This window comes from Phragmites australis, chromosome 5 (genome assembly GCF_958298935.1).
Source record: "Phragmites australis chromosome 5, lpPhrAust1.1, whole genome shotgun sequence".
Taxonomy (NCBI): domain Eukaryota; kingdom Viridiplantae; phylum Streptophyta; class Magnoliopsida; order Poales; family Poaceae; genus Phragmites; species Phragmites australis.
The window spans coordinates 42,571,701-42,583,698 of record NC_084925.1 but is presented as its reverse complement, the minus strand read 5'-3'; the positions used below and the strand labels follow the sequence as shown (position 1 = coordinate 42,583,698).

Below are 11,998 nucleotides of genomic sequence, written 5' to 3'. Positions count from 1 at the left end.
CACCTCGCTTGAACCTAAGTGCTTGCCCCTCGCTTTTTTTTATCGCTTTTGTTTTTCCTGTATTTTCTCTTACCCTATTAATATATTGGCCGGCATAACTCCTGCCGGCTCCGTTTCAAAAAAACTTGGTTGCAGAGTCAAATATCAATGAAAAAATATTAAAATTTGCCTGGCGCATTTCACATGATTTTGAAAACAAAAACCAGAATTCGCAGTCTTCCGCTGGCGAATCGGAAATTTCTCAAAAACTCAAAGCAAGCCTTGATCGCTCAGATATTCAGATTCTGAGGGGTTGGGACCAAAACGCTACCCCTTTGTGTTTGTGCTCCTCTTCATTGCCAATTCTCATGTGCCCCATCTTCCACTCTCAAATCAAACTATGTACTTCTTCTTCGACGGAATTTATGTAATTGGACGCAGATACATAATATTGTCTCACCACCAATATGCTGCCTTGCAATGTGCATTTTGTTCCATGAACGGCCGGAAGGGGAAAAAGCCTTGACGTATCAATTTAGTGTTGCAGGAGAGGACAGTCTTGAGGTTGGAACGGGTGAAGTATTTCCGTGACAGAGGAGGACAGCCTAACAAGCAAGAACTCTTGCAGTAGACCACATGCGAGGAGAGGCCGAACGAAACGATCGAATGGCCGGAAACTGGCACGCCGCTCGCCTGTTTGTATTGTTCGCCATCTGTCCGTCGTGCAGGCATTGCAAAGCGACGCTGTCATGGCAAGGAGAAAGGTAGCCAGCTTGGTGCGAACAAGGACAGGCACATCACAGCGCACCGGCCACACGCCGCCGGCACCGTACAACAGCCATGAATCTATCGGATGGACCAACGCGATCGGAGAGCCATCGTACCGAACGCGGACGCCGGGCTCCAGTAGCGGGAATGCGAGAGGTAGCACCAAGGGGATGCCGGAACGCGGCGACGCTCGGTGAGACAGCGACCCCACGGTGGTCGCTATTTCAGATGCCATCCGGGGTTGACGGTATTTGAAATACCGACCACCCCTGGGGTTGCTCGTGGCCATTGGATCAAACTTATGCAGCCTAGATTGGCGTGAATAGTTACAGAGGGGTACCCTTTCGGCTAAGCGTCTGATATCTAGGTCCTTCTCGTCTTCCATCACGCCGCTGACAACCTCATGTACGCGTCGTCCACGGCGGCAGGGCCTCGCTCGCATTCTCCGCGCTCTTGGGTCACGGGAGGCGGAAGCAGAGGCCTGCTGGTAGGATATGTTATTACGATCTGCAACTCATCGCATGCCAATAGACCCAAAAAGGCGGTTGTCGGTATGGGAGCCAATGTTACTGCGATCTGCAACTCATCGCGTGCCAATAGATCCTGAGCTCCTTTACGGTGCCCTATGATATTGGTTTGTGAAGAGTATCATAGATCTGATCTAATCTAATCATCCATTTGTCAGGATAATTTAGTCATTATCATATATTTTTTTAGATAATTACGAAGTCTACCCCTCATGTTTAATTAGGTTTGTGCTTGTTTGTGAAGCTGCCGGTGCACTTTGTTTCGTCTCGTTCTGCCGTCGACGCCACGAACTCACGAAGCATCAATGCACATGCCAGCCCGTCGCGAAGCCTAAAGCCTCTTGCGCCCTGACTATAAAGCGCCTCACCGACCGTCGCGATGGATCCTGTAGCAGCCTGTCGCCGAGCCACCCAGAAGGAGGTCAACAATCTAATTTTTGAGCTGCTTCTTTTAGTTATCGCAATGGGTTAAACGTGCAGTTGCTTCTGTATTCTGTCGGCACGTCTCATTGCCAGCCACCGTAGCCGTCTCGCCGCGCGTGACTAGAGGCCGCTTCACCATGTCTCGGGGCCGCCACCGAGAGTCCTAGGGTTTCGCTGAGTCGCTGCGATCGGCCACCACCGCCCAATCAATCCCAATCGCGTCGGCTGGAGCGGCCTCGTCCACACCTCGATGGCTCGATCTGCCTCGTGTGGCCTAGGGTTTCCACCGAGCCTCCTACCGTGCACCCCCGCATGCGCCGCACAACGATCGGCATTGCGCGGTAGGCTAGAGCTCCAGACCCTAAAAAAATGAACACTAATACTTTGTTCTAGGAAACACATATTTACTAGGCTGTCATGTCTTTTGTTTCTCATATTACCCCTATGATACTTATAATACTAGTAGAATAAAGAGTATCATAAAGCAATCTAAACCATTGGATGAGAGGGATTGGATGGCCCATGTTAATTTGTGGGTACCGTAAAAGTGCTCTAGATCCTATGTCATCTGGGAGCACGCTTCTCACCATGTTGGCTGGTTTGCAGGTAGCTAGCTCGGGGATGCTCTGAGAGACAAAGGGTGTTGACGTTGGTTGACAATTTAAAAGATGCTGTCAAGCTTAGTTATTTTTTTAACACCGGACACTCTTACCCAGAGCCTTCATTAGAAGCTTTTTTAACGGGGAGGTGCGACACAGAGAATCGAACCCTGGTGGGCTCGACAGCACCCTACTGCTTTGCCGCGCTCTCCGTACGCATTCGCAGTCAAGCTTAGTTATCAGATGCATCTGCCAATCGGCGCCAGGTGGAAAACAGTGCTCCAGATTGAAAAACTTGATAAGGTCTAAAAAAGAAACTTGATGATGAAGGCTCGTCTAGGGGAAAAAAAGAAACAAAAAAAGAGAAAGGCTCACATCCATTGTTGGGCCGGCCGGGCATCGCTTGCATGGATGACCGCAATCTATTGTTCGACCGGCCCACAAGCCGGCTTTGCCGTCTACATATAAACCCCCGGGATGTTTCCCAGATCCTGTAGCCCTAGCGAAGCCGACGCTTCCGTTCCCTTCCCTTCCCGCCATGTACCTGAGCCCCTGTAGCCGATCGGCCCAGCCGTCGAAGAACCCCGTCGCTGCTCTGCCGGAGTCGGACTCTGAGTCGGAGGAGGAAGAGATCCTGCAGAAGGAGAAGCGGAAGGAGGAGAAGGGGAAGGGGAAGCGGAAGGAGGAGAATGGGATGAAGGGGATGGGGAAGGAGAAGGGGAAGGGGAAGCGGAAACGGAAGGAGGAGAATGGGATGGAGGGCATGGGGACGGAGAAGGGGAAGAAGGAGAGGAAGAAAGAGGAAGAAAAGGAGGAGAAGGGGATGGAGGGGATGAGGAAGGAGGAGAAGGGGAAGAAGGAGAAGAAAGAGGAAGAAAAGCTGAAGAAGGGAAAAGGAGGTGGGATTCTGACAAACAAGCTTTTCTCAGAGCTCGACATCTCCGAGCTCACTGCCAAGGCCATCAGAGAGATGAACTACACCCACCTCACCGAGGTCATGCTCGCCTCCGTCTAAATTTTACCATTACACAATCTTTTTGGCAAGATATATACTTCTGTTCTCGGTGCAAGTCCATAATTACATGTAGTTGAATATTTCTGTGAATGATTGCGTTATGTGGGTCGATCTGCTCTCTGCTGCGCTGTTGGATTTTAGTATTGATGTAATGGCATGTATGCATGGTTGTTTTCATGATTGCAGATTCAAGCTAGATCAATTCCGCATCTGATGGTAGGAAGTGATGTGCTGGGTTCAGCCAAGACTGGCTCAGGGAAGGCCCTTGCTTTCTTTATACCGGCGATCGAACTGCTACACAACATGCACTTCATGCCGAGGAACGGAACTGGAGTTATTGTGGTTTGCCCAACAAGGGAGCTTGCTATCCAGGTATATGCATGACGCAACAGTATTTCTCTTTTGATCCATTTTACATGTTTTATGACTGTTCAAAAACTTGCTGTGAGTGAAACAATCAAATCAGATGTCCCAACTGAGATAAGGTTATTCTTTGCTAAGATAATGCTGTGTAAATATAATGCACAAAGTTGTTCATTTTAACAGTATTTTGAAGACAAGGTAAGAAAACTGCTTTTCACATTGCTATTGCTAAATATTAGCAAGTTGTTTAGCTTCAAAAGGCAGTTTTCTGTAGTATATCTAAATGTTGGATGGTTGCTGAGACTATTCATTCGTAGGGACTCACACTTCACTATCCTTAATTATGTGTTTCACTGATTCATTTGGGCTAGACACATAATGTTGCCAAGGAATTAATGAAGTATCACTCACAAACTCTTGGATATGTAATTGGTGGCACTAACATCAGAAGTGAGACCAACCAGCTCGCGAAAGGGATCAATGTATTAGTTGCAACGCCGGGCCGGCTTCTGGACCATCTGCGAAGTACCAGTAGTTTCAAATACGAAAGGCTATAGGTAAAGACATTCTGGTTACTATCATTTTTTCCAAGTTTCAAGGAAATATTTCTGTTGAAATAGTGCACATATTTAAATTGTCACATTAAATAACAAATACAACCAGCAATTTCATACTTCTCTATTTGCATAATCAGTCACCTGATTATTTCATATATGAATTCTTTGCGTACGTCTACCTTTTTCTTGTCCATGACTGGAAGTTTACCTGTTAATACTGAATTAGAGTATAGATCAAATTTCAGCGTACATTGTGCGGATATGCAAAATCATAAAAGCTAATAGTTTCTATTTTTATAAAGTCATCATTAGCTCTGTTATGTGTTTCGTCTTCGTTAGTTATTAGTTGCACCAAATTTGTGGGTTGGCAAGTCCAGTGGATATAATGTTGTTTGTTATTCTGTAAACCGAATTAAGTGGGAACTAGTTACAACGGGTAGAAGTGTTGGATCTGTAGCTAAAAGTTTTTTTTTTTCATATCCGTCACCAAAACCAAATTCTGTTTTCTAATGGAAGGAGCATATAATTGCATTGTAAATATATTGTGGGGCAGGGATGGAATCAATCTTGTTGCCCACTCATACCTTGGCCCAGAGAATGGAATATTTTGCCAACTGTGCTGGGCTGCCCATGGACAAGTCCAAGCTTTGCTTGCTGGCTCATGTGCCATGGGTCCCTGTTTAGCAGGAAAATGACATTGAATTTCATGAAAATTGCTGTTTAAGGCAATGAATGTCATGACTGACCTCTATCCCCCTTATTTTTCTGACATAACTCATCCTATGTTGTAGTGCCTTATAATTGATGAAGCTGATCGCATACTTGAGCAAAATTTTGAGGAGGATATGAAACAAATATTTAAACGCCTCCCTCGGGTATGTGACCATCTGGCAATTTCATTTCATATGCATAGTGCAGCCTTTAACTTTCTACTGAGATCACTATATTTTGTCCTGGAATTATTATGCATCATATGCAGGATAGACAAACTGTTCTTTTTTCTGCAACACAGACTCAAAAGGTTAGTGGATCTGTTATTCAGCCTATTCAAACTTTTCCTTAATTTTCTCTATTGGTGTCAATGCTTATGTGTTGTCATCCCACAGGTTGAAGATTTTGCGAATTTTACGTTTGGGAAAAATGAAGAAAGACAACGAAAACTTGTTTATGTTGGAGTTGATGATTCTGAATTAAAGGTATGGAACTGCTTCACCATGCTGTTCAACTCTCTTTTAAAGATTTTTTGGATTATTTGGTATGAGAACTAACTTTGATGCTCTGACAGCCTACAGTTGAGGGCTTGCAGCAGGGCTACTGTGTCGTTCCTAGCGAGAAAAGGTTTCTGGTTCTGTATGCTTTCCTAAGAGGGAAAGTGCGTAAGGAGCAGAAGGTGAAGGTCATGGTGTTCTTTTCATCGTGCAGCTCAGTCAAATTCCATGCAGAATTTCTAAATTTCCTCGGGATAGAGTGTTACGATATCCATGGGCAACTGAAGCAGCAGAAACGAACTAGTACATTCTTCCGATTTCTGAAGTCAGAAAAGGGCATCTTATTATGCACTAACGTGGCAGCACGTGGGCTTGATATTCCTGATGTGGTAAGGTTTTGACCCGTGGTTTTTAAACCATTTGTGCCACTCCTTTCTATATCCCCTTACTAACCTAAGGATCTGTTGCCTTGTTTAGGACTATATTGTGCAATATGATCCTCCAGATGACCCAAAGGTCAGTGGTTCTGAACCGTGCTAAAGAGATTATCTATTTCTCACATTTGCTAACTTGACATTGGAATTTAATATGTAGGATTACATTCACAGAGTTGGTCGTACTGCCCGAGGTGATAAAGGCAAAGGAAGCGCATTACTGTTCTTACTACCGGAAGAATTAAAGTTGCTCATTCACCTGCAGGTAATATATGTTACGGTGACATAATGTCTGTCCCCCCTTTATTAAGAGGAACCTTGAAGTGTATGCGGCACTATTTTCTTACTTCTAAGTGATCATTGTTTCCTGACATTATATATCGTCTAGCTACAAAGTCAATATAGTGTGAAAGTACTTTGAAATATGAATCTTGTTCTATAATTTTATACGCTAAGCATTTTTTAGGATTTGACTTCTCCAATAACATGCATGCTCTACATAATTGGACAGAGGGAGTAACGCATTTAATGTTTGCTTGCAGGTGGCCAATATTTCTCTGACTGAATATGTGTTCAGTGAAAAGCATGTGCCAAAATTGCAATCACAACTTGTGAGTGTCTCTTTCGGAACTCAATCTTGTTGTTTCAATGTGTAGTATTATAACTCGAGTTTTGGAGCAGGGGAATATTGTTGTTGGGAATTACTTCCTAAACCAGTCAGCGAAGGAAGCCTACAGGTCCTACCTTTTGGCATACAACTCACACTCTATGAAAGACATTTTTGATATCCATCAACTTGATCTCAAGGTAAATGTTTGCGAAGTTCTTCCTCAAGGTTCTGTCGTTGGTTTCTGTGCATTTATCCGCTCGACATTTTGTTTCATTGCAAGTTGAAATTCGCCCTAAATGTTGGGGGGCATATATCTGTACTCTGGCTATTGTTTTTTTAACTTACATAATCTTAAGTTGTCAAGTTGAAGCACATTTGTTATTTCCTTAAATTTAGTGGTAACCTAGCTTATCCCTTGAAAGTACCAAGCTAGCTGAGGATGAATGAAAAATACTAATTGTCAGTTTGTGTAAGAATAATGCTGATATTTCACTAACTCTGTCTTGCATCAACGACACGAGTCATTTGCATATGAATTGGAGGGTTTTGATACTACACAGAATTGAACGAGGTTATATGTCTAATTCATTGCTGTCTTTCAGAAAGTAGCGGCATCTTTCTGTTTTAAGGACCCTCCTAAAGTGAATCTGGACCTGGAGAGTAGTGCATCGAAACACCGAAAGATGAGGAAAGTGGACGGTGGACAGAGGCATGGAATTGGCCCTTCAAACCCCTATGGAAGGAGAGGCGGTTATGATCGCAGGCAGTTTGCAAGATTCTAGAAAGGATATATCAGGGGGTTAAGATCACATGCTGGAAGCCCATCTTTGAAATTTTTGATGGATCTCTAAATATTATGTTTGGATGTGATTTATGTTAAAGTATTTTCAGAAAAATTGAGACTGATTTATGTCGTTTGGATTCTTAAAACAGGCATAGTGCTTACATTTTTTTTTGGGTACGTTGCTGTCTATTTTACGACGAGCTAGATGACTGCGCTCAGTTTGGATTCACTTTGGTTTCGCTCCGGCATTCTGCAGAATTGTTCGCTTCGTGATGAAGCGACACGCCGCTGCTTTTGTCGCTCGTTAGTACCACGCCGTAGTTGACGCACGTTCAGGTGCATGTTAATATTCTTGTCTAGCGAGTAATGCTAGTAGTAGTTGTCCAACTCTGCAGGCAAGTAGGATTGTTGTTGAACTGTTTGTAGATGTATTACTTGATCCTCATGCCGCAGGAACATCCTCCGACGGTGGAGTGGCCACCCGTGACCCGTCCATCTGGTCGAGCAACTAGCGCGCCCTACACGGTGTTTTCAGCAGGCTACACTGTTGTGAATGTACAGTCGTGAATGGGCCGGAAAAAGATCCGGCCCAGAGGGCATGCTGGGGGAGATAACACGTGGCAGCATTTTACTGGTTGGAGCGACGTGTGACGATCGCAAACGATGGTGGAGGACAGCATGGTTAAACCCCTCCTCTTCGCTCTCTCTCACTTCGGAAATATTCCCCACCCAACTCGCTGGCTCCTTGTCTCCCATATTAAGAGTAATCAGATAAGATTACAAAGAGACAATGAACAAATGGATCGAACTCATTCTTTCATTGGTTAATGTTTGTATATATACATATTGAAAAGGTGCTGGGAGGCATCCCACCTGCACGGGCGCCTGATGCTACGAGCGAGTGAAACCGTCGAGCAGTTGTCTGGTGTCCGGCTTGGATCATTCGGTTTCCAACACCCCCTCTTGATTAATGCCGATCCACATCACACATAAATATAGAACTCTAAAAACTATGTAAAAAAAATGAGGAGAATAATAGTGATATGCTGTTAAAACTTCTTTTAAGATCTAGTGTGAAAATAAGGAGAAAATGATTCATCATATATTGATTATTGTCTTATTGTAAACTCATATGAGAAAACCTTGAAAAGGAAAAACCCATAAGCGAGTTTAGAGAACAATAGGTATGATCTGTGGATCAATATTAGGTATGATCTTTGATATCTCCCTTAAAAATATTGGTAGGAAAAATAGGAAATATGACATATATTCTTGTGTAGATATTGCCTCATTAAAATCTATTATGAGAAATCTTGTAAGTAAAACTCATATAAGGAAAAAGAGTACAATATGATGTATGAACATGTCAAAATTCAAGAGGAGACTTTCCCTGATCTTTGCAAATATCGAAATCGTCGCATACCAATACTATGAACATATTGGAATGTCAAAGTTGGTAAGGACTTTGTGAATAAATCTGCGAGGTTATCACAAGATTTAGCTTGCATGATTTTTATCTCCCCATTATTTGTAATTCATGAGGATTGAACAATTTAGGAGTAATATATTTGGTTATATTCCTCTTTATGTAACCTGTTTGCATTTGAACAATGCACGTATAATTATCTTCATAGATAATTGTTGGTGATTTAATGGAACCAATACCACATGATATTTGTATTTAGATTCAGAATACGAAGTCCATTAGGAACTTATATATTCAAATCTATCCAATTCATTTGATCTGCCAGAGTTATTGAATATGAGAACATAATTTCTATACATACCATGGGGTATGTAGCATCGTACTTGACGCCGGGTCTCTACGTGAACTCTTGTGCTATAAGCCTCGCTATTTCACCACCTTATGGAATAAAAATCTATTTTGCTTTCATAGGGAAGACATTGTGTTGTTGAGCGAAAGCGATTCTCCATAATTACCACCTTTTGGTTTGATCAAGTTGAGTGCTGAAGCACTCTGCATAGGACTTTTGGTTTGAATCCAGTTGAAGGTGTATGGCTATTTTGAGGAGAAATATATGTTGATAATTTTTAGTCTTTGGTATTGATTGATTCTATATAATCAATATAGTTTATGGAAATATTATCCTATTTAACTTCGCGTATTCCCCAAAACAATAGAGTTAGGGTATTCCCATGACCCAGCGTCTGAATTTGTGTACATATTTGTGCTGGGTATTTGGATGCTGAACATCCATAGGTGTTTGGATAGTGAATATCTATAAGGTGTCTATCAACTTGATATTGATTTGCATTTACTGTCTTGGAGGATATTCTTCTCTTATTTCCGAAAATACTTGCAAGATGTTGTATCCGTTGTAACCATACTTCTCCCCCTCTTATTTTGGTTTGGGAGTTGAGTAGTTTTGTTAGGTACATCCACTCTTTCTGACACATTAATAGTGGGAATTGGATTTGATGACACATTTATGATGAGTAAATGCATTTGACAGATTATTTGTAATATGTTGCAAATACAAGATGTTATGAATAAGAGTTTAGATCTCTAGTACGTGGATATGAGGACTAGATATGAATGTGTGTGACATTCTCTTCTAATTTTTGACATTTGTTGTGGTATTAATCTCCTCCCAATGTCTGAAAGTGTCCTCAAAATGTTATAAGCATACGGACAATGAATAAGTCCCGTGTGAGCAACTCGAGGTGTTATATGATTGATGGATAATTATACCTCATATGGATCCCCAATGCCTTTTGATGTATGCTGTCTAGGATAATTTGCTCTAATTTTAATTATTTGAGCAATGAGTTTGGCATAAGTGTGGTGCCTTATATATAAGGAACACATGTGAGACTATTTTTAGATGCATTAGTCAGTATTATAGAGTAACTAGATGATCTATAAAATTGCTAAATAGAACCACATGTATGAAATTTAAGGTAAGAGGGCTTTAAAATTAAATTCCCTGTGTCACGTGCGGCGCACACAAGTCTGAAATTTTTTGGGAATTGATATTGTGACCAATAGAATTATTAATAATTTTTCTCATTATCTCTAAGGAAGAGTGACCAAGGCAATCATGCTAAGTCTTGATTTGATCAAGATAGAAAAATTATTTTGTACGCAATATATGGTACGGGTTTGATGTATGTATAGTACAATCTAGATGGTATATAGAGAAGCTTGTCATATCCGTTGTTTTGATTAAGAGGAGAAATTCCTCTTTGTCGTCATTATGTGTTTCAATATGGAAACTATTCTAACAGATATCTCTATAACTTAGTAAGATACGAGTTGAATCGTTATACAATAGAACATTATCGATTATTACTTGAGTATATATAGGGAGATTAATTATGGCCCAATCAGAGCCAACAATCGCTGCATCATATCTAGCGATTGTCAAAATATTTTTTTGTCTCTTAGTAAGAGTTTGAAAATATTTTATTTCCCTAAGTATAGAGTTTATGGTGCATCTGTCCACAAGATATATTTCCTCCATCGGATTGACTCCTGTAGAAATATATATATATATATATATATGAAGAATTTAATATAAAATTATTTATTAGATATATAGAATACATACAAACTTTATTTAGTATCATAAGTGTTGATACCTTATATTATATTACAACATTTAATGTGACGTAGATAACATGATATCTAAGGAACTGGAAGACTAGTTAAGATCTATAAACATGTCATGCGAAGCAGTTTTGACAAACATATTTTTCGTGCTCATGAGATCTTCTGGTTGCAGAAGAGTCTGGTCGTTACTTGGTTCTTATAGAACTTGTTGTGAACAACTAGCCTCATTGGTGTAGTCAGTTTGAAGATTGAAGTATGCTTCAAATTTTTGTCCTTGAGCAGGTTGGTTACATCCCACAGATTGTAAATACAAATCAATTAAATTTCTTAGGGTGCGACATTTTTTAGTGAAGTGCTTGCATCCACACTTGCGATAAATTTTAGATTTGTCAAGTTTGGGTTTAAAAATATCTTTCCCCTGCTCCGGTGCATGTGGCTTCTACTTCCTATTGCGTCTGCTTTACCTTTAAAGTTCTTTGGATGGCGTCTAAAAGATCCACCGAACTTGTTGTTATTCTGGACATTAGCATATACTTCAGGTAAAGCAGCAGCGCCGATTGGACACTAATGATGATTCCTCAGAAGGAGTTCATCATGCTTTTTGGCCTGAAGTAATACATGGATTAAGTCAGAATAAATATAGTATTCTCTTGCACGGTATTGTTGCTATAAGATCCTATCAGCGGGAAGTATAATAGATGAAGTGTTCTCTATCTTTTCCACATATGTAAGTTTTTTTTCTGCAAAAACACAATTTTGAGCAGATTTTATGAACAACATGATTGTAATCTCTGACATATATAAAGCCTTAAAGTCAGAGATGTGTCTATTTATGACTTGCATTGGACAGAATGACTGCCTTCTGCTTTTCATATCTTATTTTGAGAGCTAGCCATAGAGTGCTCAGATTTTCTTCCATTAGATATTCAGAATTGAGATCCGGATGGATATGATGCCTTATAAGGTATAAAGCGCCACATTTAATTGATCTGGTAGCGGTAGATCTCCCTCTTGGGGAGGTTGAAGTGCCGCTACAATTCCATGGGACGTAAGACTAGCCTTGACGTCCATTACCCATGTTAGATAATTGTGACCGTCAAGTGCGAGTTTATCGAACTCTTTACCGGTCATTGTATCATACATGGATTTGACCATAT

General features: G+C 41.2%; 1 pseudogene; it reads left to right on the top strand.

The window, feature by feature from the left end:
• The first annotated feature begins 2,797 nt into the window (after nt 1–2,797).
• LOC133919797 (DEAD-box ATP-dependent RNA helicase 27-like) lies at nt 2,798–7,404 on the top strand (annotated as a pseudogene).
• Nucleotides 7,405–11,998: the final 4,594 nt, after the last annotated feature.